The 26,574-nt window shown below is 36.2% G+C and overlaps 1 protein-coding gene across 1 annotated transcript in view; it reads left to right on the forward strand.

Annotated features, from left to right (window-relative positions):
• The window catches only part of LOC120634462 (twitchin), a 160,556-nt gene that overhangs the window by 93 nt on the left and 133,889 nt on the right, over positions 1-26,574 (forward strand). The window lies entirely within an intron of this gene.

The raw sequence follows: 26,574 nt of genomic DNA on the forward strand, positions 1-26,574 counted from the left end.
GAAGTGCTTCGGTGTCGACGCTGGATAGAGGGAGTATCGGCCTGTGCTAACATACTAATGCATGACCGCCCTCGGCGGGGGTTGGGATCGGAATGGGAATTTTGAGTGGTGCGTGGGCGACTGGGTGTGGGCTGGGAAATTTGATAAGGCGATATGTTGGTCGGCAGACCACTTTTGTATGCAGCCCGGCTTCGGTCGGCGCGGACTATTTTTGAACCGCCGCGGGATATTTCGGCTGTGCCGCCAGAACGGCCGGCATCGCCGCCCGTCCGGTAAACTCGGAATCGAGAAAATGACCATCTCACACAGTCTGCGCGTCACGCGGCAATTAAATGCGCTTTGCATGTACACTAAATTACATACTATTTTCGACCAACTATAATTTATAAGTTACTCATACCCACGGAAAACCGAATATCACATATGCCATCCGAAAATAACTTAACCGAGCTGAAAGTTGATATTAATCTCACGAGATTTATTGCCTCTGACAGGATGTCGGTTATGTCATGCAGCTTTTGGTTTATAGCTGCTCAAAAATAATGTTGTAATCATGCCTATTGAATCTGATGAATGTTTAACCTGATAACTAAATATTGCAATAGTTTTTAAATGTTTAAGTAGGTAGATAAGTACTCTTGTTACAAGTATCTGACCTATGTATTTAACAGCTCTTCAAACAGCCGCAAAATTCTAAGTAAAACCTTTGGTCAATTTTACAGACATTTGTAGATGTTATTACCTACTTTACGATTGAATCAATATCAATGCTTCTATATTTTTGGTACGTCAATGTGTTCGTTCAACGAATATGAAAAATTATGAAGATATTTTCCAGTCTTTCTATGTGGTTTCTGGACAATTTGTTTTATAATATTCGGTAAAATTCAGAGTCTTACATTTATTCCCTTTATACATTCTGCACTTATTGGCAACAGAACTTTTGCTGTTTCTCGAAGCTTCGTAAAACATTACTATGAACTAAACATTTTGTTTCGTTATACAAGTATTTTCTCTAGAAGCTATTGCTCTATTTAAACTGACACAGTTTACCTGACCTTGCAAACGTGTAATTTCTATAAAGTTCTGAATTTGTATCCAACCTCCACCTAATTGTGACATCTTAAAGTCAACAGTCTTCTGACCTACTTAGAAGTTCGTTGTAGTCGGTTAGTTGCATCCTCTCTATATGATGCAGAACTATTTTTGTCACGTTCATCGTTTCAGTGCATACACTGGACCAGGTTATCAGCTTTGTCCGAAAACCTAATTAATGTTTTCACTACTTGATTTAGGTCTGCTCATTATTCCAAATCGTTTTTCCAGGCTCTTTAACATCTTTTCTATAAATCTCTGAAGCATTAAGAAACTTATATCTTGTCCGTGCAGACATCGGCTGCAACATCGGATGACTCCTGCATCTAAGAAAACTTCCTTTGTTTGTTTGTTGTTTTGACCTGGTATTCATTATGGGTGATCTTATCTTTTTTATTGATCACATTATCGCGTGATTTCTTTCTTCTTTTAACAAAATTTATATTTAAATAATAAATAAATAAATATACTACGACAATACACACATCGCCATCTAGCCCCAAAGTAAGCGTAGCTTGTGTTATGGGTACTACGATAACTGATGAATATTTTATGAATAATATACATAAATACTTAGAATATACATATAAACACCCAGACACTGACAAACATTCATGCTCATCACACAAACATTTTCCAGTTGTGGGAATCGAACCCACGGCCCTGGGCTCAGAAAGCAGGGTCGCTGCAAACTGCGCCAATCGGCCGTCGATATCATCGATTTGAAATCGGTTAGATTGGAACAGAAGCATAAAAGATTCAATCAAACATCTCTAGTTTTCATCATACCCTTTAAGTACTTATGTATTGATTAATAAATATTACTACAGGTATACAACAACCAGCCTTTGTACCTATGAATGATATGAAATGAAATGCTCTGTAGTATGTCTAAATGTATATAAAAAAAAGGATGTCATAATTCAGCAAACTTTCCAATTTTTTTGCTTGCAACTGCTGCAATTAAGTTGTTGCTAACTTTTTATTAATTTACTAGCGGAGCCCAGCGCCATCTGTCGGGCTGATTTGTGAATCTAAACCATCCAGGGTGCCACCCAAACGCTTACCGAAAAATTCATTCAAATCGGTCCAGCCGTTTAGGAGGATTTCAATGACATACACACGCACACAAGAAATATATATATAAAGATGTATTCACATTCGCAAAAATCTTTAAGTACGTGAATTAAATCAGTCTCTAGCTGCTACAGCGCTTGCAATTTCACCAACGTCTATAGTGCAGTATGTGGCCACAGCCAGGCGTTCTCATGCAAAAGCAATAAGGTGACGAGCAGTTCTCTAATCTCGGTTGTTTGACTAAAGTTGCTTCCACAATACTTGTAACTCTTGACCACCAAGCTTTAGAAGCTAACTTCATTCGATCGTGGTTCACTCTCATCTCCAACAAAATAGAAAAATCTAAAAATTGTAAACGATAAAACTATGATGAAAAAAGCAATCTGTCTCGGTAGAATCTACCTTCCGAATTGGTGGTAGCATCACTACAAACCGACTGACTTGACATTTCAAAAGTACTTATAAACTGGGCCTACAGGAAAATAATTAATTTTAAATTTTGATAAGCAGATAAAAATGAACATAGCGTCTTCAGTAATGATAGTAAATTTAAGAAAATGCTGATGTTTTGATTACAATAATTCCGGTAGATCGAATCGAAATTAATTTTAGGTACATCTAATTTGTTTTTATAATATTTTGAATGGAAATATTATCACTTATCTTTTTAAAGCATCAATTATTTATAAGAAGTGACTGTAACTATTTTGGCCGCTAATATATTGAGATATCAGGCCATGCTCCAATTACAATGCTTCCTGATGTTTCTGTCAATACACTAACTGGACCAGAATTTATGGCATCCATCTATTAGGATATTGTACGCTACTATCTAAAATAACATGAAACTGATTAACATGCTAACATATAGCATGTCAGTAATGTTAACACTATCTATATAGATACATCTAGTAAACATATTCGGATCGAGAAAGAGTGAATTTACACATTTAAATTTAGTTGAATAAATTGGAAAAAATCACGGCTTTTAATCACATCTCCAAAATGTGTTTCCATTTTAGATGTTCCTACTTCATTAAATTAAAAAACAAACTTTTATTGTTTGATACTTCACTTTAGTAATTTTTATTGCTCTTTGTTTCTCCTGAACAGCGGAACGCTTTTACGTTCGCTGCTATTATATTCCATTATTATCACCATCTTGCATAATTTGCTGTCAGTGACACCAGGCAGGTGCCTGATATATTTTTTAAATACACGGTTCTTCCACAATTCGCTCTTAAATTATTTTTTCTCCGATATAGCATCCTTAAGAGATGTTGACTTTGAAACTAACAGCTTAAGACATTTAAATTTTTCTCAAATAATACCTAATAATTGAAATCAAACAAATGTTTGTTCATACCAGAATCAAATGCAATTGTTTTGAAAACATTATTGTGTGTTTGCCATTTCTCATACCACCCTAGTATACTAAAATGAAACTGCCAATGTGAAATGGGTCGTAGACGCGATGTTAGTACTTCCTGGAATACTATTCTTGCGTTGATTGATGATCTATACACGTCCACTATGAGATTAAATTATTATCACTCTCCTTTGATTCAGGAATAAAACAATTAATTTAATTAGTTCAGCATCTATGCTATAGCAACGGTTATCCGCTCTAGATTTCTAATTTAGAAATTATATGGAAATCATACGAGAAACTAACGTTGTTTGGACGTACAACGAAATCATTAAATTCATAGAGTTTGTAAAGCTCAACTAAACCAACATATTTCTACGAAATGCTACTAACTTATGTAGGTACGGGATGTTGTGTTATACACTATACACCCAATATTTACTCAAGATAATATCTCTGAGTATAGATATTATCTTGTAAATTTTGTTCTTCTGCAAATTACTTATGTCACCTCTATAGTTACAAATACAGTTTTAAAATTACTGTGATAAATATATATCAACAATAGAGCGGTAAAATAAAAGGTGTTTGCAATAGGAAGCACCAGTGTATCAACACTGGCGATCACAGCAGATGACAGTAGCAAAGAGAACGCTGCTACTCGTTCTCTGCTGTATACCCTTAGTCGCCTCGTTCGAAAAGAAGAGGGGTGGTGACAACTGTTTTCTGATCTGCCGTTACTGCAAGTAGCCAGACACTATCACAGTGAGTAAATCTAATAGTAAACTACGAAGGCAAACTTTTTTTTGAACGCCGCTTACGAATACCCCAGTTAAAGGCTCGATATTCAAAACTATGAGAAATTTTATTCGTCTATTTACTAAAGATTTCAGTTTTCTGTATTATTTAATATATTTGGAAAGTCTATTCAATCATTTATGTAAGATTATTGTAACTCACAACTGGGTCCTATAAAACATCTCTCCGTAAGATTTCATAATTTCTTAAATAATACTGGCACATGATCATCCAGAGGCTAAGACCCCATCCTTGTTGTCCCATAATAACTCAACACTTTTAAAGCGTCCGAAGCAACGAGTTCACAAGACTAGATTTCCTTAAATGGAATATAAAAATCTAGAACCACTAGATTCCATTATCAGTAGTATTTATTTATCTCTCAAACGTTTACCTCCACAATGCCTTTACACATCATCCGCACTACATTTCATATGGACACAATACTAGCACTCCGGCATCGGAGTGCTGAGCATCCGATTGCATCGCCCCTTATAGTAGTCGCAGGGCGAGACGGGTCTAATGCATATATGAAAAATTAAACTGTTAAAATGTATTTATTTCATAATGCCATGTTTTAGTACGTCTCCAAACTTAATTATTGAACAGGTTTGGTCAGATTTGGTTCAGACATAACGAGGAGAATATTACGTTCTTTAAAAATATTGTTTATTCAGCGAGTAGGGTAGGTTCGTTACATTATACAGTGAGATTTACAATTAACAAAATGACTAATGTGAAATGATTCGTAGACAGATCTGTTGATTCTCGGAACGGTTTAGTTCAGGTATTAATAGTGATCTGCGGCTGAGACGTTGATCAATGGAAGCTGATTACCAACCCACTGTCATGTTGTCTGACCATCAGTATCGCCTTTGAACTGAAATAGAGCGTTAAACACAAATTAGTGGTTTGAACGCCGTATCACTAAGCGATATAGTATAAAATTAGTCGAGAATATTTTCTTTATCAACCCATTATCGTCTCGCACGGGCAACGGTGTCCTATGAGAATGAGAAGGTTTTAGGCATAAGGCCACTACGCTGACCAAAGTCCACTACGCTGCTCGGGAGAACGCGTTCGTTAAAATCAAGTAAATTGATAACATCATCATTATACTACCAGCAGGTTTAGGGTCTACCAACGCTGCGTTGGTTCCTTTTTTCACATCCTACTACTCGAAACACCACTGATTCTCCGAATAGTAGGATTTGTAGTGAATTTACTACTTTCAATGAATTTATTAGGCTTTATTTTGAATAATACTCGAAAAGCAGGAAAATCTGTACACTGCAATTTATGATATTTTCAAGCTTTATACTCCACACCAAACAGATCTTCCAAAACGTAGTCGCTAAAACACCATTAACAGATTTTACAACGACTTTTTTCATCATCAAATTAAGCTCGATGTTCATTTTTCATCTTGGAAGTCCGAAAAGTAACGCCTGCTTCTCTTACTACTTTTATCTACTATATTCGACTTAGCAAGCAAGAACATATATAAACGTTGATAATTTAATCTAGTAACCAATAGGTCAATTTAGACCAAACTAGTAATCAAATCTGAAACCAATTTTCACCATTTCATAGACATAAATTACGTGTAAAATTAGACCATTTCCCAATGTCAAAAACATAGTAAAAACACAAACATAAAGTCGATTTGGTTCCAAGGGGTCGTAAACTTTTATAGCCCGTGCGACACGTTATATGTTTAGTGGTCTGGTAGGCGTTAGTCTTGAATGTAACAACGTTATTTTAATGTTGTTTATAAATGACTAACTGATGACAGTGACTGCACACCAGGCGCACAGAAGATATCACGGGTGTCACAAGAAGCCTCGATGCATGAAACACAGGCGCTTCAAGGCTTTGGATTTTTTTCATAGTAATTTTTAATGCACCAAGCAGATGCCCCACGTGAGGATAAGATTATACCATCGCCAATAAACAGACTTTCTTATCACAGGGCGTAAAAAGAAACCCTCCAATAAAGAGGAGTAGGTGTTAAGCTTCATGTACCTCGTATAACGTTGGCAACCATACCTCTTAGATCGAAACACAGCGTCGTTGCTTTACGGCAGAAACAAGTATGGCGGTAGACAAGGACTGTGACAAAAAGCTCTAGCAATACTACCTATTTCTTGGAGGTCGCAGGGAGTCTTTAGACACTCCCTCAACTTCTTTTTCCCACAGGCGGTGCAACGCCGAGGAGTGTGGAAAAGCTTAAAAAATCTTCGCAGTATTGCTAATTTAAATATTGGTAATTTTTGCGACTTGGTTGCGTTATATTCGACGACTTCCTGTAATGCCTCGTTGGTGTAGTGATAAGAATGCTTTCATTATGATGTACTGAGTTGGGTCCAGGGGGTCAAGTCAATATCACTAATATATAATGCTTCCTGAGGGTGGGCGATGCCAACTTTCTAACTCCTGACAGACACTGAGAATTTTATCCCAGTTAAATCCAATGGCTAACAATTTTTTTTTTGATTTGGCAATCGAACACAGGATTTCGCGATCTGCAATGCAATAACTCGACGAACAGGGCCGTCGATTAATCAAGACGATACTTAATAAGTTGAGATTACGATTTCCAATTAATAAATCATTGTTTTAAGACAGTATAATTTTCAATAATCTAATCAATACCGATCAATAGGTATTTAAAAGATGTGTACGAGTACATACTTACTTGGCGTGTTACCAACTCGGTTCTGATATATGAAACAATCAAATACCAACACCGATAGCCAATTTCATGAGTCATTGTCTTCTTAACAAAAGGTGAATATTTCAAAACATGTAGATAGATAACTTTGTGGGACTGCACATTTACAAGACCCTCACTTGCTGTTCACACTCAAACGCTAGTCCCCGACTTCCTAGAACGACGATTTTCGACGGCTTCTGGAGATGTGTCTTACGGTTACTGGGGCGTTCAGACTGAAGCTTTGTCCAACAAAATATAACAGTTCAATTTCAAACGTCATCCTAATTCGAGTTCAAGCTGTGACAGACTCAGGTAGACATTTCATCGATCCCTGGGGCAAGATTCCTGATAAGCTTGAATCTGTCAGAACATCGTTGGCTGATGGTTAGCTGCTGTCCATCCGACACAGCAAAAGTCGAACGCTCACTTTTCTCTTACGTAAATATTACGAAACATGTACACCGGGTTAGAAAAGTGGGACATTAACAAGGCTCTTACTTGCTGCGTATGCACTGGGATTCTAGTAGTCGATTGCTGAAAATGTATGTTCTCTGCGTTTACTGAGGAGTACAGATTGAGGCTTAGTCCAACAAACAAAAACAGTCTAATTGAAAACGTCACAGTAAGTCGAGGTTTGAGCCTCGCAGAAAGATAACGTAAAGCCACCGGGGTTAACTCCTGGTGAGTTTTGCGCGCGTCCTCAATCCAAGCTGACGCTCAGAAAACCTGTACACTGACTTTGTCTGAGCGTCTTTCAAGCTCATTTGGAAGTTAGCACTTTGGAAAACTTGCTATGTTCATAAATCGAGTTTGATGTTCAGATGAATAATCAATGAGTATCTCATGAGAAGGCTCTATGAATTAGAACAACAGCAAATAATAGAGAGGGCAATGCTCTTGGTATCGCTACGTGATCAAATCAAAAATATGGCGATCCGTAGAAGCACTAGAGATATCGACATAGCTCAACGTATTGCGCTTGTTAGGAAATAGGGAATTACAGAACTTTATCTATAATAAACCCGATGATTATATTAAATGTATCAACAAATCATAGTTTGTATACTCATTATGTATTGAATATAGTATCATAATGTATTGAATTAGACAAATGGACTTTAGTAGACTGTCAAAGAAGAGTATAGGATCTATGGCGGGGGACGCGAGTTTGACAAGATAGATTGGCGGGAAAGAAAAGTTAGGACGGATTTAAAGTAATGAATTGAGAAAAGGAGATTAAGTAAAGTATTGTGGATAGAACGTTACAAATTGGGAATAGATGATTTATAATGGAAACGATAAACGTAACGAAATATTGTTGTGGCGGAACAAGAGTCGTATATACTGGTGATGGAGTTGAGATAAGTTGTTAAAAGTTGTATGTGTATAATGTATATGTGGTACTATGGTTGTACCTGATGTTGCATCAGATAAGTATATCTCATCTTTTGGGTTATTTATTGGTATCATATATGGAGCCCTAGCATTATTTTACACACACAGTTTATGTAGCAGAGGTTACTCTATACAAACAACTTGTTCCAAAAGTCCTGATGTTATAAGTGATCATAGGAGTTATGTTTTACCTGTCTTATATGTCTTGTATCAAAGGGCCTAGCGTTATAACATATGACAATGTTGTAATTGTGTTTATAAGTCTTGTTTTAATTGATTGAATAAAAGAGCAATTGTAGAGTTTCTTGCCAGTGGTCTTCTCTGCCGAAGACAGCATTCCGAACTGGTAGTAGAGTCGTTTGAAGGTAAAAAGTAATATGAATTATAGAGAAGCTTAATATACAGTATTAGAGTCAGTCCAGTTGTTTTATTTCACTCCTTGGGAAGTCAGGTTTATAGAGTACAGACCCACAACACTGCTCTAAAGTAGGTTGGTGGGCTTTAAAGATGTCTTTTATAAAATGAATACTTTAATAGGAAGGAAGAATAATAGTCATGGGAATAAATGATTACTGCTAAGTAACTAGGTATTTAGCTTCAATAATTACTGTTAATTAATGAAAGATCTAAGTGCCATCCTGAACATTGTGGGTATTGAAGTGAATATCTGAATACCTGGTCTTCCATCTCTATATTTTTTTAGCACGCTCGTGAGTTATCGGTTGGAGTTCAACTAAGCTAAGAATATGTAATAACGTAACTAAATATGTTGTTACGTCTAATTCTGGAAAAAAATATATTATTTATGAGTTCATGGGTAGCAGAACCGGGTATTATTTACCGCTAACTTAATTAATAAAGAATCAAATCGACGCATGCAAGGCTCTATATAATAATTATCCAACTCTTTTAAAGGTATACACGGTGGGATACTGAGATATACCAGCTTCAAAATATAAATATACCAAATGATGACCTCACCTGTCGCAGAAAATAAATAAAAGTAAAAAGCAATTCGTGATGTGAAAGATATGTGTGCAGGCTTCAAATCTATCTGCACTAACAAGGTTACCTGTATGTAAAATTATTTCAATTTTCAACAATGTTTCAGCCTGAGAAAAAGTTTAAATACACGTTCATCGGGTTTGAGCAAATTAACCTTTAGCGTTTAAATAAAAGGTTCTTGTTAACGGCAAGGTTTATTAAATCGTTTAGGTTAAGATTTTATCCAGGCCAGTGACCTTCTCGTTTGGTTACCATAAAAGTTTGCACGTAAATCAGAACCATGAGCTATACGGAAGCAGTGATAGCCTTGTGGTTTAGACTTTGGCCTCTGTCCTGGTTACAGAAAAGATAGATAGATAGATAAAGTCTTTATTGCACAAATTAAAAGCGAAAACAAGAAATAACAAAACAATAAAAAAACATATATATGTATATAAGATGCGCAAAGGCGGTCTTATCGCTTTAAGCGATCTCCTCCAGACAACCCTTTATGGTAGAGAATTAGGTTAGGGAAAACGGGATAGTGCAACGAGTGATACAATTAAGTTAAATACATATCATTATAATATATACATACATATGAATAAATATAATATACATACAAAAGAACATACATACGCTAATATCATATTAGATAAATACAATTCTTGTAGTCGATTTTTAAATTTGTTTACTGTCTGCGACCGTCTTATATCTCTCGGCAATTCATTCCACAGATCAGATTCAGAAAATGTTGTGGAAAAAAAGATTTAATTATTATGAGTAAAGCAGTAACCCAATTTGCTGTGTGGTTATTTATTTATTTAGCAACGCTACCCGTGAAGTCATTACAGTTGCGCAATTCGTCTCCCCCGGGGCTATTAAGAGAATGTATGAACGAGTAATAATTACAACAAATTAAATTAAATGAAAACATAAAAATAAGGTATATAACATTTATAATAAAAATAAAAAAAAAATTCAAATTCAAAATAATAATAAAAACAAAACTTTCAAACATATAATTAATATCTTAGATTACCTACTCTCTAATAACATGTTAATTTGCTTTTGGAGCTGAAGCGACGGAGTGTGAAATATGTCCAGTTTCGAATTACTCAGAGTTAGGTCATTGGGCTTGCGTAGCGCACGAGTCAGTGTGCCGTGCGTGGTCAATTTAGTTCTGCAGCATGATAAAGCAAACAAATGACGACGACGCGCACTGGTATAGCCATCCGGTACATGCAAACCTATCGACCCTAACATGAGACTACAGTTATCGCCATATATCCTTATCCCACGGGTACCGTACGGGTCGACTAAGGGAAAATAAAGGTGAACGGGCAATAAAGGCCGCAGCGTCCTCTGTGCCACTACTACCATGTACTGCGATCACCAACCCGCCTGTCCAGCGTTGTGATTATCGAATACCCACACCTTGGGAGAATCCAAAAGTGGACCGGCTTAGTACCTCTTTCGAACTAGCCTCCAACAAAAAAAGCAAAATATTATAGAGCCGCGAAACGATTGAGCTGACCCTCTAAACTTCTTTTGCGATTACTACTCAAAGATTCTTCAAATTTCATTAAACCCTCCAACATGTATTTATTTCAAGTTGGCCTAGATGAAAGCACTTTTGACCGGTTCGGAAGGCAGATTCTACCAAGAGGAAGCCAGTAAGAATCTCAGCAGTTGCTCTTTTTCAACATTATCATTTTCACAATAATTATTCTGTGTTGCGAGAGATTAAAGCAGAGCTGTATGCTTCCAAGCATCTTTGACTTTAAGAACCCAACCTCCGCACCCTATTCTCGGTAATTGTTAATTAATTGTTAAGTAACAATTATCCATTGTAAAGACCACATGTCTTGAGGATGGGCCGGTTTCGGAGCGAAACGTGTGTAGAGGGTACATTGTAGATTATAAGGATTGAAGAAATTATAAATTACAATATACAGATTCTCCTGTTTTTTTTGAATATAGCAAATTAAGCTTAATTTTAATATAATATCTAATAGGGCATATATCTCCCACAATGCTAAGGCTGTAGTCCACAAAGCTAGTCCAGTGCGGATTGATGTACTCCACACGCCTCCACCGCACGTTAAAGCAAATGATATTTTGTTCAAGTTGACGCAATTTTACCGACTTATTATTTTTATTTCGCATTGTCGTCTAATCAACTTCATCAATTGGCATACTGAAATAAGTAACTTGTATCTCCAAGCAATTCCCAAATCGATTTAGCTATTTGTTAATTGTATCAACAGACAGACAGGCTGCAAGTGTATTTGTTTCATATTATATATAAAATAAAATTATATAAAATACTGCACATGCCAATGTACACAACGTAAAACTAACCTTGGATGTTATTGCGTTCTTATCTTAGACTTCTTGCATCACAAAATTAATGGTTCCAGAGAGAATTTCTTAACTAATTGAGTAATTAGCGTTTATTGTCTTTCTGTCAACCGAAGCAGAACCGTGATATCTAAACAGATGGCAAATTGTTTATCAGATCTGGCAACGCTCCCCAAAAAACATTTGTTTTAACTTTTCCTACGCACAAAAGTTGGACAGTCTGGCAGTCGCGCTTACTCGTACATTAAAAGTCGAACCTATTTCGAGATTTCGAATTTATTCAAGAGTTTTATTACAATACTAGCGGTTGCGCACATTGTACGTCCTTTTTATTATGGTTTTGAACAGATACCGTGATCCCGGAACTGTTTCTTTTCCTGAGATAAAAGGACCCTACGTTACTTTCCGCCATATCAACCAACTCCAAACTCCAAATACATTGATTGCTTCGTTAGGACGTAAAAGAAGGACAAACAAACACATTTTAATATTTTAATAGTAGCATGGATAATATTAACTGCTTGATCGTAATAATTATAATAATAAAATCTTTTATTCGGGAAAAAAACAACACAGCAGCAATTAACACGCTACACAAAAACATATCAATGACAACATAAACTATAAAAAAAAGGATCTAAAAATTAGGTAACAAAATAAACTTAAATATGCTAAAAACAAAGAAATATAATACCATGTCGGCAGTGACATAGCTTATTTTATTTATAACACTACAAGTTAGCCCTTCACTGCAATCTCATCTGCTGATATATGATGCAGTCTAAGACTTGACCTACCAATGCATACATTTAAAAAATGTGTAAAAACGCATCTAGTACAGCGAGGTTACTATACATTTGATGAATTCCTCAATGTCAAAGTAGATTGGAAGCAGCCAACCTCGCTCGCTCCCGCAAGATAGCAAAATGATTGTAAATGTTGATGTTGGAAAAGACAACTACTGAGTTTCTTGCCGGCTCTTCTCGGTAGAGTCTGCTTTCTGAACCGGTGGTAGAGTCACTACAGACATACAAACTTGACGTTTCAAAAGTGCTTATAAAGTCGGCCTACTTGAAATAAATGAATTTGAATTTGAATTTAAGATGGTAACGTCCTAATTTGTTAGGGGTATGGCAGGTATATTAAACACATAACTCTAATCGGCAAGTGTTTGCCTCCCACCAGAACCTCCCACTAGACCTCCTTGGTCTAGTGGTTAGGTTAGTTACTATGTTCAACTACGGATCAAAAGGTCTTAGGTCCGATTTTCACATAGTGCAAAATTTATTCAGTCTCGTCTTATGTTCTTCGAAGCCACCCAGGCTTCCTCAAAAGAAGAACCAACCAAGTGAGGCGTCTTGCAGGCATCTTACGTCACCAAGACTTCAACATTCACGTAAGATTGTCTTCAAGCGCGAGTCTGTCCATAGTACTTATATAATTTATGCGAAAGTCTGTGTGCTTGATTGTTTGTTACCTATTTTCGGCTCAGCACCACTTTTGATGAAATTTAGATTGGATCTGTAAGACTGACAGAGAACACATTTTATCTTGGAAAAGACTCGGTTCTGAAAATACGCGGAAAATACCTATATATAAGAATAGGTTTTTAACGACCTATCTAGCGCAACGGAGAGTGATGTGAATTTAAGTGGGATGTCCGGGGTTTATTCCCGACCGGGAATTTATTATATCTGAATTTACTCTGGTCTGGTTCGGAGGCTTCGGCCGTGGTAGTTACCAATCTACCGACAAGGGCCTGCTGCTAAGTGATTTAGTGTTCAGGTGCGATGTCGCATCGAATCCAATTAGGGGTATGACTACCATAATCCCTAACAGATTATCCCGCTACCATCTTAGACTGCATCATCACTTACAACCAGGTAAAACTGCAGTCAAGGGCTAACATGCAGTGGAATTATTAAGCCACAAACAAGCAAGCCCCGAGCTTGATGTGTAAACTCCATAATCTCACTAGCCATGTCTGTCTGTCCCAAATAAAATTGAAGTCTTAATCATGGCCTGTGCTCTTTTAACTGGTAAAAGATTTTTTGGAATGAGTCCAGTTTTCGGGTTAACAACACTTCGAAAACACTTTTCTTTTAATAAATTTGTTTTTGAAAAAGCTCTTATTTCACAGTTGTCAAATCTTAAAACGTAGACTAGCCTTTGGATGTGACTTCGCACTTTGATTTGTTGGCGAGCACAAAATGTTATAGCTGTTATAAGTTGCAGTGTTACTAGTATAAATGATTGATTTTGCAGGATGGTATACTAGTACCAAAGCGGGAAGCGGTGATAGCGCATTGGGTAGGAGCTCGACCTCACTTTCGGGGGGCCGAATTCGAATCCCAGCACGCACCTCGTAACTTTTATTATATGCTAGCTGTTGCCCGCGACTTCGTCTGCGTTTGATTTTGTTTTTTGATGTGGCATTAAATTTAGTTGTAGTTCTAAAAAAAATTAAAGTATCCGGTATCGCTATGCCTTGAATGAGGGGTTTGCTGCTGCCCGCTGAGGAGTTCTGGCCTCTATCTCCAACCATAGTTTGGACAAAATTAAACACATATTATAACCTCTATAGTACAAAAATAATTATTTAAATCGGTTATAATTTGTGGGCGTTATGGTGTAAAATCGTCAAACACTTTCATCCCCTCTCCCAAAAGAACCGAGCTTAATGTCGGGATAAAAAGTATCCTATATTACTTCTAACACTTCCAAGAACATGTGTACAAAGTTTCATGAGGATCGGTTAAGTAGTTTTTGCGTGAAAGCGTAACAAACAAACTTTCATTGACATTTATAATATTAGTAGGGATAGAGATTACTTCAAGTTATGAGCGTTTTAAGTAATTCAAATATCATTTGCTTTTGGTGATGGAAAACATCGTGAGGAAACCAGCATGCCTGAGAGTTCGACATAATGTTCTCTTAGGTGTGTGGAGTCCACCAATCCGCACTGGACCAGCTGGTAGACTACAGCTTTAACCCCTTCTCATTGTGGGAGGAGACCCGTGCTCTGTAGTGGGCCGGGAATGGGTTGATATGATAGTAGTAGGTACAAAGTTATATAATGGTCAAACTATACATTATATCCTATCTATGACTCCACTAACTTTATTCCGGGATCTAAGATTTTGAATTGTGTTGATTATTAATTCCGGGCGTTAACACATTTAACTACGAGTTTTACAAGGTTGCTTGGAAGCATCCGGCTCCGCTTTCATCTCTCACAAGATAGAAAATGAATGTTAAAATGTAAAATGTAAATTTTTGATGTTGGAAAAGAGCAACTGCTGAGTTTCTTGCCGGGTTCTTCTCGGTAGAATCTGCCTTCCGAACCGGTGGTAGAGTCACTTGGACAGACTTGATGTTTCAAAAGTGCTTGTATTAGTTCTACTTGAAATAAATGAATTTTGAATTTTGAATTTTGAATTTTACGGATCGACATAGCTTCCGAGTTCGATTCGCAGGTCAAAGAATTGGCACTTGATTTTCTGTCAAAACAATCATCGAAAAATACTTCCGTGTTCGATTCCCGGGTCATATAATTGTTAGGTATTGGATCTTCTGTCGAAAAAATGTCAGTAGATATAAGTTTGATATTCAAAATCAGTAAGAACTTTATGCTTTTCCAGCTATAGTAAAATCATGATGCAATCTGAAATAATTCTCTAGATCAACTTATCAGGAAGTTGGCAGTTTCCACGGCTGTGGAGAGCACTTTAATTCAATCCCGGTCATAAAAATAATATTGAAATCCCACCAGCCGACATTGGTGCAGCATGGTGGGTTTATGATCTTAAAGCCTCACTCCTATGAGACAAGAAGCATGTTCTCAGCAGTCGGACATTAATAGGATAGTAAAGATGATGTCAGAGAACTTTGGTAACAAAGTTATTCTGAACCGTTTAACCATGAATAGTATATAATTTATTACATTAAGTCAAAAAGGTCCATTTGCCTGGTTATTGATATTGAGGTAGTTAGGTTAAACTTAGTTCTTTCTAATCATCATCATCATCATCATCATCATATCAACCCATTAATATCCTACGACGACGGCCGACTGGCGCAGTGGGCAGCGACCCTGCTTTCTGAGTCCAAAGCCGTCGGTTCGATTTCCACAACTGGAAAATGTTTGTGTGCCGAACATAAGTGTTTTCCAGTGTCTAGGTGTTTATCTGTATATTATAAGTATTTATGTATATTATTCTTAAAAATCTTCTATGGGCCTCATAAGAAGGCTTAGAGTCACTCAGCGGGCGATGGAGAGAGCTATGCTTGGAGTATCTCTACGCGATCAAATCAGAAATGTGGAGATTCGTAGAAGAACCAGAGTTACCGACATAGCTCAACGAGTCGCGAAGCTGAAGTGGCAATGGGCCGGGCACATACTCGTAGTTCGGAGAAAGTATGGACGTTGGGGTCCCAAGGTGCTGGAATGGCAGCCCCGAGCTTGGTCGGCCCCCAACGAGTTGGACAGACGACATTAAGCGCGTCGCAGGTAGCCGCTGGATCCAAGCGGCTCAGAACCGTGGAACTTGGAACTCCCTACAAATGACCTATATCCAGCAGTGGACGTCTATCGGTTGATGTGATGACGATGATGATGATTCTTAAAAATATTCACCAGTCATCTTAGTACCCATAACACAAGCTACGCTTACTTTGGGGCTAGATGGCGTTGTGTGTATTATCGTAGTATATTTATTTATTATTACTGGCCATATACAGAGCTCTCCTCCCACAATGAGGAGGGTTTAGGCCGTAGTCCACCACGCTGGCCTGCAGATTGGCTTCACAGGCCTTTGAGAACATTATGGAGGATTCTCAGGCATGCAAGTTTACTCACAATGTTTTCTTTCGCCGTTTAATCAAGTCATATTTTAATTACTTACAACGCAGATAACTTGGAGGCTTGAGCTTGGAGGGTTTCGAACTGAAGGGAAGTCCCCCGAAAGTGAAGCCGAAGCCACTTTACTATCACCGCTCAAAGATGGCAATTATGATGGTGACAACATAAGCACTACGGATTGAGATTATAGAGATGTCAAGAATTGGTGAGCTGGCGATAATAAGATTGCTTACATAACGCACAAACAAAAGATTATAGCTCATTTATTTTTGTTTTTTTTTAAGTTAATACTATTCAAACCCCGGTTTAAACAAGAACTAGAAAATTCCCCGCAAAATGAAACTCGGTTAACCTTCAAATCGTATTACAAAAATAAACAACCGTCGACTATTCATAGTCGAATTCATAGCAACAGAAGGCCTTAGCATAAATATTTTTCACACAAGATTATCACCTGTCCCGTTCACACCCATGCGTAAAGCTATCGCTGTCTCCATGCCGATGGCCACTTGCCAAACCGTCAGTTACGAAATATAAAAGCTAATTATGAAAACTAATATTATTATTTCAATTGATAAAAGTATAAATACATTTTAGTCCCAAAAATTTATCGCTTTGGTGCTTATCGAAAGACTTTTTTAGTCTCGCGATGATAACTAAAAAATGATGCGATGCACCGAAAACCTAATAATTTTTGACTTCAACATGACGTGCAAAATTAAAATCATGTGACTCCTGTCACTTTATTAGGTACGTTTCGCGTAGCGTAGGTACTATGCGCGTTTTGGTCTTTTAGCTTCAATAGGGTTGTCATAAGTAAACACTTAGAATGTTTTCAATTCATTCGCATGGAAAAGTAAATATGCTTCTTTTGATTTAATATTTTTACAGGGTGATTGCTTCTGAAATATACTTATGCGTCCGTCAACATTATTTCGTAATTCGGTTACACGCTGCACACAGTAGCCTAAGTTTGTAAATAATTTAATTGAATGTATACACTATTTAAAGTCGAAATCATACTTTCTTCATTGGTTTATGATAATCTGAAACCTATTTATTAATAGTGAAAATAAAAGTCAAAGTCATAAATATCTTTAATCAAGTAAGCCATTGATGACAACTATTATTTATTTATTTATTTAAGCCTTATAACTTTCCTGTACTTAACTTATACAACTACAGTGAATTATGTACTACTTAATCTATTATTCAACTATTATTACTTTATGTATAATTTTTATGTATCAGGAACCCTCTTCGGTGAAGGCCTCCTCCAAGACTTGCCATCTTTCCCTATCCTGAGCTATTTGGATCCATTGTGGACCCGCGATTTTCTTAATATCATCATCCCATCGAGTACACGGTCTGCCTCTGTAGCGCTTGCCTGGACAACTATTATGCGCACATTAAATGAAAAATGTCCATGACAGGCTTTTACTTCTAAGTCAAATTCGCCCATGGCTTACATTCAACAGATGGCGCTTTAATAAAAGTAGGTCATACAAAGCCGATTTTTCTTCGATATCGTTATTGTTTTGTTTACAAAAAAATTAGCTATTAAAATTTTGATAAAACACCGCTAGATATTTTAAACATATTTTTATATTTATAATAATATTATTTATATTTACCGGTGATCCTAGAGCGGGCAGTTGGCCTTGGCCAACGGATTAGTTTGGCCATCCCAAGGGGCAATGGGGCTGCCAGCATCCTAGGAACTGTGGCTCGCTGCGGTGGTTTCGAAGACGTTTTAGATTTTATTTTGTTTTAAATAGTTAGGTTATATTTATAAAACAATTATTTTAAAGCACAAATTAAATTAATTTATAATAAAATTATAGAAAATAAAATATGTCGTGATCCTAAATTTTCAACGTTTAGTTTATTTGTATTTAAATAAATAAATTTTATGGGTACCAAAATGACTCATGAATAGTTTTACGAATAATAAAGATAAATACATATAATATACATATAAACACTCAGACATTAAAAACCTTCATGTTCAGCACACAAAAATATATGTACATTGTATATGTAAGTATGTAAGCTAACTGTTTCTGAATCTTTTAGACGTTTTATACAATGGGAGTAGATAAAACTGAAACACTGAAAACCCACAATTGTGTTTTAATATCCCTTATTATGCAACAAGTCGCATAAATAACTATTAGTGTCTCGTTGGTCTTGAGTATAATATGTTGGTCATCAACAAATCACGATAAACCCTTCAAGTAAAAATAAAATCTCAGTGCCTATCCCATTCTGACAGGAGACCCGTGCCCTGAAGAAGTGAAGTAATTTGGTTGCTAATAATGACTAGTGAAATAATATGTATGTTATATATGTCAGAAAAGAAACTGGAGTTATACTAGGCTACCAGCATTTGGTAGAAGCTGACAGGTTATTGTTATGATTTATATAATTGGCAGTGGGAACCTATAAATAACAAGTGCAATATTGTCCAGACATATCTATTAAACAATAAATGCGGTTCACTTAAGAAACTTGGCACACATTAAAACTCTGGTTGCCCTTTATCTCACAAGTCAGCTGTCTTAAATCTTGAGTGATGGGTACAAAAACCTTAGGTGAAATACTTATATTTACTTGTCAAGAAGATAAATTAATTAATCTACAATCACGTAGTTCATAGTACACGTATAAAATAGATAATACATAGCCTCAGTCTCATATTATAAATACCAAAGTATGTAAGTATGGACGGATGTTTGTTACTCTTTCACCAGCCATTTTGAAAGAAATTTGGAATAGGGATGTAGATTATATCCTGGATTAACACATAGGTTACTTTTTATCCTGAAAAAAATTATGGTTCCTGCGGGAATCATGGAAAACCAAAAAATAAACACGCTTAACAGCTAATACATATATAAGTGGTAGAGATATAGATATTGAAAGTTGACAAATTTTGCAATCCATAACAACTAGTTGTACCCCACGGTTTTACCCGCGGTAACTTTTTAGTTACAAATTTGTAACGTCATCTTCGCATATTGACATAAACTCTGTGTATAACTGCTGTAAAGAATGACCTATAGATTGTCTTGATACTTTCTTTAAATATTGTACCAGCTGTCGCCTGCGGCTTCGTACGCGGCTTTTCGATTTTTCATGAATCCTGCGGGAACCGGACATTTTCCCGGGATTTAAAGCAGCCTATGTGTATAATCAGTAAAATACTGCCAAGACTAAATTTGCCCGTAATCAATTCCAACGGCAATCTAGTTATTTGTATAATTTGATTAATAAGAAACTCAATATAAATCCCTTAAACGTGCCTGAAAAAAAATTCTTGTTGAGTACCTCTCATCTCTTAGTTACGAAGATGTGGAAAACCTTTTAAAGCGTATTGTATAATATCTTGAAGCACATCTATTATTTGTAGTATACACATTCACTCTCTCACTCATTACACACGCATACACACACTCACACACACACATCTCACACATCTCACTCACACACGCACACGCACACGCATACACATTATGTTAATTTATTTAAATTTCAGTGTCCCTCAATTAATTTTAAGCTGCAACTTACTTCTTTTACGCATATAACGGATATTGTTATGGAAGAGCGGAGTATTCTGATACAGGTGTAGAAGCATCAAAAAGAAGGTTCCAAACTTGCTATCTTGTTAAAACTGTAAAAATTTGGAAAAATGAACTATTTCATTTATTTATTTATTTATCATCCCAAATCAAATCGGTTTCCCTACAACATCTAAATACCTTTTAAGCCAACTAAATGTTTTAAACTAAAATTTTCGGGGTTAATCAACATTTCTTAAGAATAGTTCAACAAAATATAGTTGTCGATATTTCGACCCAGTTGCATGGATCGTGGTCACGACGAGACTGCGCAGGTACGAGATGTCAAGTTGGGTGTCACGGGCAGTATCTGACAACCCGCTTTCGTGTTCTTTTTGTCGGTATTTCACGACACACTACACTTACAACGTCACTTTTAAATTGAGAAGCTATACGATGCTTTTTTGGTTTGCATAATTCTATCACTGGATTCCACACACTTGCTAATTTAAAACCGTCCTCACGATTTTTGTGCTTCCGTATTTCTTTAAGCTAGTTATATTAACTAACTTCCGAAACAGGAATACAAACATGAGATGCATTTTTTTTAAAGAATCGTTGTACTTATATTTAAAAAATTATTATAAATGCGACCATTTGGACATTGTTTAAACTTAAATAATAATAATCGCCGGCCAACTGGCGCAGTGGGCAGCAACCCTGCTCTCTGCGCCATAGGCCGTGGGTTCGATTCTCACAACTGAAAAATGTTTGTGTGTTGAACATGATTGTTTTTCAGTGTCTGGGTGTTTATATGTATATAATAAGTATTTATGTATATTATATTCATAAAAATATTTAACAGCTATCTTAGTACCCACAACACAAGATAAGCTTACTTTGGAGCTAGATGGCGGTGTGTGTATATTGTTGTAGTATATTTATTTTATTTTATTTTCATAATTGTGTTGGAATGCAATGTGGCTACAAAATTGCTACGCATGCTACGGAAGGTCCTACGATAACGTCTACGATATCAAATGTTTATAGTTGCTACGTAGTTACGTTTAAGGCTTGCTAGAAATATATCCTGTTTAAATAAATAAATACACACACCGCCATCTAGCCCCAAAGTAAGCGTATTGTTATGAATATTTTTATGAATAGTATGCATAAATATTTAGAACATACATATAAACACCCAGACACTGAAAAACATTCATGTTCATCACACAAACATTTTCCAGTTGTGGGAATCGAACCCACGGCCTTGGGCTCAGAAAGCAGGGTTGCTGCAAACTGCGCCAATCGGTACCTGTGTTGGGTATGTAAAGCTGTGATCTAGGTATCTGTTGTCAGTCCACATCCATAATAGCAAATTTTAATTATGCAGATCAACCCTTTGCCGGCCCACTACAGGGCACGGGTCTCCCTTCCCAATGAAAAGGGTTTAAGGATGTAGCTGGCCCAGTGCGGATGGGTGGACTGGCGGACACTATGTTACATTACATTATTATGATAAATGTCGTGTATATAATATACTAGCGTACCGAGCCCGCTCCGCCGGGCTAGATTTTGCTTTATTTTATTAAAAGCTGTATTTGACAGTTCAAAAATAGAAGTGCTCACTAAACTTTGCAGGATTACTCGCCAGGTCAATCCGGAGATTCCCTGAAAGTTTCATTGAAATCGGTCCAGCCGTTTCGGAGCCTGTACGGTACATACCCACACACATTCTCTTTTATATATATATAGATATTTCAATACATTTGTTCTACTGAGCCTAAAAATGTTTAGTGACAAGACGATGGTAATGGCACCTTCTAAACCAAACGGCAGTTTTGAAGCCGCCATCTTTTACGCCCGAGGTTGTCATTGTAACCTCTGTAGATATAGACGATTTAAGTACAACCAGCCGCACCTCTCACACTCTAGCCAATCACAAGACTTCATTGCGTGCTGTTAACAAATGGCGACGCCGCGAATCCTATCTCCCGGGGTGCCCGCCTCCTCCTTACCTCCACCGGCCGTTTAGAATTGTGCTACAAAAGCTCTATACACTAATGGAAGTTTCTAAATAGTCGTTAGAAACAATTTACCTGCTAACGATGGTAAATTATATACCGCAACTCTCAGCAAGTTTTCAACAAGTCACTTGGTGCTTCGGTCAAATAACACAATTTTAGTCTCATCATTATTAACCCAATAACGAACCACTACAAGAGTACAGGTCCTCTCGCAGAAAGAGAAGATATTAGACCGTTGTCCACCACGCTGGCCAAGGCTTAGTACACTTCACGGGCCTTTAAGAAAATTATGGAGAGCTCTCAGGAAATACAGGTTGCATCAAGATATTCACTTCGGAAAATTAAACACGCTTTCCGAGAATTGAACTCGGTTCTCGAATGAGAAACCAGTCTTAACCCCTATAGTATCACTGCATTCCAAATCAAAATCTAATAGCAACAGTATTTTGGTCGAAAACCCGATTGTTGATTATATTTTGGTAAAAGCAGAAATAGGAAATTAATAGCAAAATTTAAATTTTCCTTAAAATTCTAACAGGGTACATTTATATTTAGACAGCCATTTTACCATTTTTATCCTTTTAAGAATCTACCTTTTCGGAGATGAGCTACTCTTTTCCCTAAAATTAGTTTACTATCTTGCTTTTTGTGCAAAAGGTACGAAAGATTTAACGTTTTTTTAATACTTTTTTGATAAGCTGTGAACCAGATAATTTAAAAACTTGACCTACAAATCGACTTTGAGTACAAGTATGATAACAATAATATGATATGTACGATGCACGTACTCTTGCGTGAGTCACCGTTGTTTAAACATCTGCTCTTTGAAGCCGTGTGAAGGAAATCGCAACTCATATGTTATTACCGATATTACGTGTTATAGTGAGTGTTTTCGATACGTTTGTTGTTATTACTCGCCCTTGCCAGGGACGTTGGTCGGCATAAATAATATTTACAAAATCTACATATAATGCTTTGTCATTAGGTGGCGGTAGATCTACAGGGTGATCACACATTTCACGACAAGCTTGCGACAGACGTAACTCTTGTTCTTTGCTGTTTCACTTTTAAAGATTTTAAACTAAGAATTTCGTGGTTATACAACATTTCTTAAAAATAGTCCCACGTAGTAGGAAACTGTAGAGATCTTATACTGTTTACGTTGACTGTTACCACTTAAAACGTCATCATCATTATGATTAACCCATCCCGGGCCACTTCAGGGTACGGGACTCCTTTCAGAATGAGGCTACGCTGGTCAAGTGCGGATTGGTAGATTCCCACACATTTGAGCACGTTATGGAGAACTTCTCAGGCATGGTTTCTTACGATGTTATACTTTAAAGCTAAAACAAGTTATATTTGAACTCGGTCAACCCGAAAGGGAGGCTGAAGCTATAACTACTAGGCTATCACTGCTTTTATACTTTTAAAATAATAATTAAAATAAAATAAATTTATTTACAGTCGGGGACCCATATACAAAATTAAGAGATTAAAATAAAATAAATATTAAAAACTAGCTTAAATTAACTACAATAAAAATTTAAAAAATAGAATTAAATTTTGGTCAAAGTCTAAATAATACGTAACGTTTTATCGTACCAAGCCTCAATGCATACATTCATATGCATGAAAACAAAATATAATCAACGTCATAACTGAATCAGTTGGATATATTTAGAGAGCCATATGTTGCTTCAAACTAAAATACCTGGGCATACAATAAATACACCCACGTGTCTGAATTCGCTGAAACGGACGTTCGGTATTATTTGTGCCCACCTTAAGTAGTACCCTTAGTACTAGATTTGCTCGCACGTAATCGACGAATCGTTTTCGAGTATCAAAAAACATGAACATCAGAGTAAAATGGATTTTATTCCTAATGAATTAAACTCAGATTTGCCTGAATAAATTATGCTCACACTTCAGCTAGGACTCTCCTATTCTTTAGCTAGAACTTTGGCAAAACGCTTGTATGATAAAAAAAAAGAAACAAGATTTGAAACTTATCGTATTCTATCTAAAATTCGCTGTATCTACGTTCATTTTATTGCCTAAATTTTGAGTCTGAATTATCAATGTAGCACACGCCCCTATGTGCGAGTTGCTACAACGACTGTAAAACGAGTGGCATAAAGCCCATTTTGATTGAAGGTATAAAGTTGGACATCCGAAAACAAAGCGTCGATTGTGACGGGGCAAATCTTGTACTAAGGCTAGAGCTAACAATAATGGACGTCAATACTTTTCTCATCGTATCGGAATTTTTACGCATACCAAACTGACGCGGACGATGCGGCAAATAGCCAAAAATAACTGTGTGACAAAAAATAGGTGTATTTTAAAAATTAAACCACTACAAACTTGTACAAAGTACGACAAAGTAGAATTAACATTAAGCTTAATTTGCTTCAATCGGATAAATCATGATCATCTGCAGCCTAATAACGTACGACTTTTGGCCTCCTCTTGCATAGGAGATATGGTTTTAGAGCATAATACCCATCAAGCTGCTCCAATGCGGTTTGGTGGGCTCTCAGACAAATAGACGTGGTGTATTTAATCATTTTTGACGGCCGATTGGCGCAGTGGGCAGCAACTCGGCTTTCTGAGTCCAAGGCCGTGGGTTCGATTCCCACAACTGGAAAATGTTTGTGTGATGAATATGAATGTTTTTCAGTGTCTGGGTGTTCATATGTATATTATAAGTATTTATGTATATTATTCATAAAAATATTCATCAGTCATCTTAGTACCCAAAACACAAGCAACGCTTTATTTGGGGCTGGATGGCGATGTGTGTATTGTCGTAGTATATTTATTTATTATTATTATTTATTATTTACTTTTATCGAGCGAGGGAGGGAGAGTTCTTCTTCAATTCTGGCAAAATACACATCTAAACTTTGTAGTTTACAATCAATAAAAGAGATATTTGGTATACAGGTTTGAACCTTATCTTTTTCTCGTCAGGTATTTTTGATTGGAGGTTGTTCTTTCCAAAAACGAGAACCCCACTGGATATCGCCACCTTATGTGATCCAATTTAAATGGATCTTTATTCATTTGTGGCAGTGGCAGTTTGGGATATTATAATTTCTGAATTCTCTCTGGTCTGGTCTGATTGGAGGCTTCGGCCGAGTTATGGAGTTTTTGAAATTTGTTAATAGTTATTCTAAAGGAAAGTTAAAGTTGCAATAGGACTATCTAATACATAATAATAATAATATTAAAAAGTTATTATTACTAAAGAATCAAACAAGTATATGAATTATCTCTTCCAGGCAACCGCTAAGCTAAACTAAAAGTTCCATAAGTGGTTAGTAAACAAATTAAACATGTAATTAATTGGTTTCAATGACGTTTAATATTTTATTTAGTTTATTTTAGGTTACCTTAATAACTTTAATACGATGAAATTTCTATTATAACTTATTATCTAGTTTAATTAAAAACAAAATAATAAACTTATAATTTTCGGGGATAATGTGGGTAATGATTTGATCCAACTATTTAGTTAAATTAAAAAGCATAAAACTTAGTGTAATGTCAGTATAGGTATATACATCAAAATAAATACTTTTGTGCTCTAAAAATTCCTTGACTTAAATTTGTAAGAGCCCTTTCTTCAAAGCTGGTTTGAATATTCCCAGTGGAAAAATCTCAATATCAATCAATTGATATTAAAATGCCTCCAATAACTTTAAGAACATTAATCATCGAGTTTATATTTAGCGTACACGTACGTGTTACAATTAAAGAAACGTCGCGACGTGAACGCGACCTACGCAAAGCAATTCAATTACCCACTTCATTTGCTTATTTTAAAATAATTAATAATAATGTCGCTCTAAGACATAAAAACAAGTATAATAGGTATCAACAAGACTTTAGGTATGATGTAGTAATCTTTATATATATATATTTCTTGTGTGCGTGTGTATGTCACTGAACTCCTCCTAGACGGCTGGACCGATTTGAATGAATTTTTCGGTATGCGTTTGTGTGGCACTCTGGATTAGATTCACAAATCAGCCCGACAGATGGCGCTGGGGTCAACTAATTTAATATATTTTCGTAGAAACCGATTTACAGATACGGTGATCCTTTTAAGTAACCCACAAAGCAAAGTGGAGATTGTTTATAACTAATAATAGTAATATATAATACATAATAGTATTATAAATGTGAAAGTGTGTTTATTTGAAAGAAAGAACGAAAAAGTTTTTTTATTTGGCCAATATACCTACCTATTTTTACATATTAGATTTAACTACATTTATTCTCAATGTTGAGACATTAAAATTAACATAAAGACAGAT

This window comes from Pararge aegeria, chromosome 24, assembly GCF_905163445.1.
Source record: "Pararge aegeria chromosome 24, ilParAegt1.1, whole genome shotgun sequence".
Classification (NCBI taxonomy): Eukaryota; Metazoa; Arthropoda; class Insecta; order Lepidoptera; family Nymphalidae; genus Pararge; species Pararge aegeria.